Genomic DNA, 6,029 nt, shown 5'->3' with positions numbered 1-6,029 from the left:
CTTTGTACTCTCTAATGTCAATTATGGGGCAATTTCCCTAAAGGTGGCTATAGACGCAGAAAAGAAACAAAGTTTTGTATGATATTCAGTGCATATATGGAGGAAGACGAGCCAACTGATATCGGCAAAAGACTTTGATATTGGTCGGTTCGCTAATCAACCAAAAGTCCTAAAATTTTGATTGGGTGCCTTTGAAGGCGCTTGAACATCGTCCAGTGTTTACTGTTGAACCGTCGGATCAGGTTGAATTCGAATGTTTTTACATGACGATTCGGCTCTAAAAGACTGTAATGAAAACAAACAATTGTCAGCATCCAGTGGTCACAGGATTGTAATTGTTACGTCTATGGCCACGTTAATTTATTTTCATCACAAAAAGACCCTCATTTACTAAGAGCAAATAAAAATAAAAGCTGTTGAGCTGGACATATCATTGGTGCAGAAAAGCTCAGTAACTAGTGTGTCTGCTGCAGAGCCTATCCCACTAGACTGTATATAAATTCCACTAGACTGTATATAAATTCCACTAGACTGTATATAGTGATACTGACACTAAAAAACGACTTTTTTAAATATGAATGTACATTAAAAGTTACCTATAGATCAGGTTGATTGTTTTTTGCTGAGAGGTTTGTTTATCTAAGTTATTTTAGTTAAATTTCCTAAACCTGACTCTTTTGCCAACCTGACCCATCTCAGCCTGTTACAGTGTCGGACTGGCCCAGCAGGATACCGGGAAAAAACCCGGTGGGCCCCGACCCTTAATGGGCCACTGCTGGGCCAGTCCCCTCTCCCCATCAGCTTGTACAAAAAGAAAGTTTTCCTTGGGCGCTGTGCAGCACCATGTGCGCAGGTCCATTCATGCAGGTGCACCGAGTGTCGCCTCTCAAGCAGGAGCGCTGAGTGCACTCAGTGCATCACAATATGGGGTCGAAGGGGGCCCTGAACAGTAGTCCCGGTAGGCCCCGGGCCCCCCAGTCCGACCCTGGCCTTACTTAGAGTTTCTAATGCCAATGGACTCCTGCTGCACAAATATGGCAGCCCCCTCATACAGGAACATAGGGCATCAGACAGGTATAGGGTTGCCACCCGGCCGGTATTTTACCGGCCTAGCCGGTAAAATATCTGCCAAGGCAGGGGCCGGTATTACAAATTTACCGGCAATGTAGCTGCCGGTAAATTTGTAATACGATCAAAAGGAGCCCTCGGCCTGCCCCGAATCCCCTGCAACTTACCTTTTCTTTTGCCTCTTCTAGCGTCCGCGGGTCTCCGTTGTGTGGCCCCACCCCTTTGCCGTCACACCCCGCCCCTTTTGACATCACACCCGCCCATTTGAGGCCCCACCCCCAGCAGCTGGTAAAATTTTTTATAAAAGGTGGCAACCCTAGACAGGTAATGTAACAGCATTAGGCAAATACTTTATGTCAAAGTTATAAGTTGCTTTCAAAGGCAATATTATGATAGATGTAAAAAAAAGTGTTTAATGTCTGGTGTCAGTATCTCTTTCTAAAGGCAGAAAATCTCCACAGCCCCGTCCCATAAAGTTGCCACCAAAGTCACAGACTCGTGGCTTCCTATAGAGAATACATGGCTCTGCACACACTTAGAGTCCTCCACAAAAAAAGCATTGCATAATGAAATAAAAAGCAATTCTGAGCAACTCTCCAATATCCATTGTACAGTGTAAAAAAGAAAGCAGCCTCGGCCTGGCTGTTTATATTCTGTGCATTGCTGGTTCTCACTCCTTAAACAATGTAGCAGAAGTTAGCTGACTAACAGACTTGGAGAAGATCTGGCTCACTATTTCAAGGGTCAGAGCCAGAGAACAAAAAGCGACAGGCAGCGATCACAATAGCAATGACAGTTAGACATAACTATAAAGGGGAGTAGCAATGGCCGTGACTAGCTTGTAATGGGACATGGACTGGGCTTAATGGGGGGGAGGTGGCAGATATGTTGCGGGCATCACCAAAAATCACCCCCAGATTTATTTCTCAGTATGTCGATGTGTTTGTATGTATAGCTTTTCATTAGAGTGTCCTAGTGTAATAGTGATTGTAAACCTGGCTCTGAGATCCTTCCTTGCACTTCATTGGGAAATCACTGCAGAAATAGAGTCTGCTCAGCTGGGATAGGTGTCCTGTCTGTTGTTAGTGCTGCCCCCTATCTATTAGCCCCTGCTAAACCCACCTTACCCACAAACACTATTCACCTATACCCCTAGCTCAGCACAAATGCTTTAGATCCATGTGATTTAGGAGGAAGAACAGCAACGGAATTATTATAGGACCCCAGCCTTAAAGGGCACGTAAAGGCAAAAAAATAAAATCCCATTTTTACTTTCTTTAAAGGAGTTGTTCAGTGTAAAAATAAAAACTGGGTGAATGTTTCTAATATAGCAAGTCCAGTTGTTTTAGATTTACCTATACTAGATATTCACTGAACAGATACCGTATATACTCGCGTATAAGCCGAGTTTTTCAGCACCCAAAATGTGCTGAAAAACTCGACCTCGGCTTATACGCGGGTCATACGCCAATCCCTCACCGGATCCCTCACCTCCCTCTCCCATAGCGCATCAGGACTCTGTGACTGACGATCGCCGCCCGGAGCAGGTCCAGGAGCTCCGGGCAGCACGTCCTTCCCTGCCGGCGTCCTTCCAAAATGGCGGCGCCCATGGCCGCCACGTGGGTAGAGGCGCCGGCGCCGCTACCCACGTGGCGGCCATGGGCGCCGCCATTTTGGGAGCGACGCCGGCAGGGAAGGACGCGCCGCCCGGAGCTCCTGGACCTGCTCCGGGCGGCGATCGTCAGTCACAGAGTCCTGATGCGCTATGGGAGAGGGAGGTGAGGGATCCGATATTACGGGATTTGAATTTCTTATACGCTGTTTGCTTGGGGAAGTGCAATCCTTATTCTCAGCAGGGCTGTCTATATGACTAGAGGAACGTTCCTGTACAAAGTACAGATTGATTTTCAATCAGCCCCTAGGCTTATACACGAGTCAATACATTTTTCCAGTTTTCTTAGGTAAATTAGGTACCTCGGCTTATACACGGGTCGGCTTATACACGAGTATATACGGTATGTACCATGTGGCTCCCCTTCAAGTCGCTGACTAACTCAGAGTTAGAGATCTGAAAAGCAGGAAGTAGTGTTCTGGCTGTTATGTTACACATCCAGTCACCCGAGCCTTTATACATTACATTTTTGTCTAACTAACTATATTAGATACATTTTTTATTTTTTGCACAGTCTATCTATTTACCCTGTTTTTATTTTCACATTGAACTTAAAGAAAAAGAAACATATCTCTAATATACTTTAATTAAAAAATGTGTACCGTTTTTATAAGAAGCCTGACTGTATGCAGTGAAATCCTCCCTTCATTTACTGCTGTGGATAGGAATTTTCAGACAGTCCCTAACTGCTCTGCAGGGAAACAATCATATTTATGAACAGCAGGGGGAGCCCTCGCCTTACTTCCCAGCCATGCAGAACGCAAGCAGCTTTGTTTGTTTCCCTGTAGAGCAGTCGGTGACTGTGTAGAGATTTGTATTGGATTTTATTTTTGCCTTTACATTCCCTTTACTGTTTCCAACTCGAGCTGCCGGGACAAAGATCATGGAGCCAGATTTAAACAGATAAACTGGGATTCTATTTGGAGGATTATTTTGCTGCAGCCACTGGTTCTGCAGAGTTGGAGAAAGTTTATATTAAACAATAAAAAAACTATAAAATCCACATTAGATTACATGACAACACAGGATCCAGTGCAGTCTGTATATTCGGATTATTAATCAGTCTTGCTGTATCGGCTTCTGGCAGATATTATTTGACTTGTGTTGTTTTGATCATTTATGACGATCCCTAAGCAGCCCAGACCACACTGAGCATGTGCACAGTCTTGGTCTTGCAAAGATGTATAACAAAGTTACAAGATGGTGACCCCCTGTGGCCAATTTTGAAAGCATAAATTATTTGTTTTATTAGGCTTGTGGTGCAGTAAGTTCATGTTTATGTTTAGTTACAAAATACAGCATTTCTAGCCTTATTCTATTTTACACTTTAATTCCCCTTTAAAAGTCCTCATGATCTAGGAATTAAATATCATAGTAACATGTAATTAGCACTTACCTCGGGGATGCAAAGAAATGAGAGAGCTTTGAAAGAAATAAGAAAGCTTTGGTGAGGCAGAGCCAACAAAACTACTGAACTTTTACTATTTAATAAATACATGAATGAAATCTATTTCAGCAAGTTTAAACATGCAATTATACTAAATATTTGTATTTGTAAATGACTCCTGTAGACAGACACAGAAATACACTCCTGGACATGACGTTCTGCACGATCTCCTACTGCCCCCTTGTGGCACTTTCTTTCTTAGCAGCAGCTTGAGATCAGCCCACACAACAAATTGCACAGGTACAGGGGGCAATATGAATGGTAAGGTGGGAAATGGTAATGCAGGGTGGAAGGGAGCACTGATTGAAGCCTTTGCCTAGGGTGCCAAAATACCTTGGCCCAGCCCTGGGTGCAGGTAATAGTCAATTCGATCTGATAGTGTCTCACCCAAAGAACCTGTCCCCATCACGATGTGTCTCCCAAGTGCTTAAGGAACTTAAAATGAATATGTCCTTAACATATAAATGGGCAAATTAAGGAGGGATCCTTGTTGTGTTGAGGCAGATACAGAGAAGTATAGGATACTGAGAACTAATCCTGTGAAAGATTTTACGATATTGAAAAACATTGCCCTTTTTGGAAAACAGGTAGGTTTAATTACAGAAAGGATGTGTAAGGTAATCGTTCCTGATTATCCGCAAACACCAATATTTTGCCACCCTCCGAAGGTGCACAAAGGGGAAGTGCCCACAAAGGGTAGACACATTATTTCTGGGATCTCCTCTTTACATGAGGGACTATTTGAGTTGATACATCCACTATTCCAGCCACTAGTTAAGAGGCTGGATTCCTATCTCAAAGATACTAAGGATGTATTGAAGGTTCTATGGAAGTTGAGTGATTTGTATGGATAAGGTATGTCCGATGTAGTCTTCTAGTAACATAGTAACATAGTAAGTAAGGTTGAAAAAAGACACATGTCCATTGAGTTTTTTATATTAACTACCTATCTGCCAGTTAATCCAGAGAAATGCAAAAAACCCATCTGAAGCCTCTCCAATTTGCCTTAGAGGGGGAAAAATTCTTTCCTGACTCCAAAATGGCAATCGGACCAGTCCCTGGATCAACTTGGACTATGAGCTATTACCCATAACCCTGTATTCCCTTACTTGCTAAAAAGCTATCCAACCCCTTCTTATACCTATCTAATGTATCAGCCTGTACCACTGATTCAGGGAGACAATTCCACATCTTCACAGCTCTCACTGAAAAAAACCCCATTCCGAATATTTAGGCGGAACCTCTTTTCTTCTAATCGGAATGGGTGACCTTGTGTCAGCTGGAAAGACCTACTGGTAAATAAAGCATTAGAGAGATTATTATATGATCCCCTTATATATTTATACATAGTCATCATATCACCCCTTAAGCGCCTCTTCTCCAGCGGGAACATCTCCAATTTGGCCAGTCTTTCCTCATAGCTAAGATTTTCAATACCTTTTACCAACTTAGTTGCCCTTCTCTGTACCCTCTCTAATACAATAATGTCCTGTTTGAGTGATGGAGACCAAAACTGTACGGCATATTCTAGATGGGGCCTTACCAGTGCTCTATACAGTGGAAGAATGACCCCTCCTCCCGTGACTCTATGCCCCATTTAATACAGCTCAAGACCTTCTTTGCCCTTGATGCTGCTGACTGGCATTGCTTGCTACAGCCAAGTTTATCATCTACAAGGACTCCAAGGTCCTTTTCCATAATGGATTTGCCTAGTACAGTCCCATTAAGGGTATAAGTGGATATTGTTACATCCCAGGTGCAGGACTTTACATTTATCAACATTGAATCTCGTTTGCCACTTAGCTGCCCAGATTGCCAGTTTGTCAAGATCCTGTTGCAAGT

This window comes from Xenopus laevis, chromosome 2L (assembly GCF_017654675.1).
Source record: "Xenopus laevis strain J_2021 chromosome 2L, Xenopus_laevis_v10.1, whole genome shotgun sequence".
Classification (NCBI taxonomy): domain Eukaryota; kingdom Metazoa; phylum Chordata; class Amphibia; order Anura; family Pipidae; genus Xenopus; species Xenopus laevis.
This window is presented reverse-complemented; position numbering follows the sequence as displayed.